This window comes from Cebus imitator, unplaced genomic scaffold (genome assembly GCF_001604975.1).
Source record: "Cebus imitator isolate Cc_AM_T3 unplaced genomic scaffold, Cebus_imitator-1.0 Scaffold708, whole genome shotgun sequence".
Taxonomy (NCBI): Eukaryota; Metazoa; Chordata; class Mammalia; order Primates; family Cebidae; genus Cebus; species Cebus imitator.
The window spans coordinates 1,228,033-1,229,014 of NW_016108023.1; positions in this window are offsets into that span (position 1 = coordinate 1,228,033).

A 982-nucleotide genomic window follows, 5' to 3' on the forward strand; every position below is an offset into this window, starting at 1 on the left:
ACCTAATCCCCATGTGGGAGATGGAATAATGGCCCCAAAATGTCCACATCCTAATCCCCATGTGGGAGACAGAATAATGACCCCAAAGATGTCCACATCCTAATCCCCATGTGGGAGACAGAATAATGGTCTCAAAGATGTCCACATCCTAATTCCCATGTGGGAGACAGAATAATGACCCCAAAGATGTCCTCATCCTAATCCCATGTGGGAGACAGAATAATGACCCCAAAGATGTCCACGTCCTGATCCCCATGTGGGAGACAGAATAATGACCCCAGAGATGTCCACATCCTAATCCCCATGTGGGAGACAGAATAATGGCCCCAAAGATGCCCACACCCTAATCCTCATGTGGGAGACAGAATAATGACCCCAAAGATGTCCACATCCTGACCCCCATGTGGGAGACAGAATAATGACCCCAAGGAGGAGAAAGAGGAGGAGGAAAACCTACGTTGGATGTTCGTACAAATGGCGAGTTCACATAATTACACTTTTTTCTTTTTTCTTTTTTTTGAGTTAGAGTTTCACTCTTGTCTCCCAGGCTGGAGTGCAGTGGTGAGATCCCGGCTCACCGCAACCTCCGCCTCCCGGGTTCAAGTGATTCTCCTGCCTCAGCCTCCCGAGTAGCTGGGATCCCAGGTGTCCACCACGCCTGGCTAACGTTTTGTATTTTTAGTAGAGACAGGGTTTCTCCATGTTGGTCAGGCTGGTCTCAAACTCCCGACCTCAGGTGATCCGCCCGACTCCACCTCCCACAGTGCTGGGAGCACCCGGCTCATGTCATTCCACTTTTGTTCAAACCCATCGAATACACAATGAGAATTCTCATGTAAACTGTGTGACTAACTACTCACTTTAGTTAGTAATAATGTGTCAATCCGGCTGGGCGCGGTGACTCACGCCTGTAATCCCAGCACTTTGGGAGGCCGAGGCGGGTGGATCACGAGGTCAAGAGATCGAGACCATCCTGGTCAAC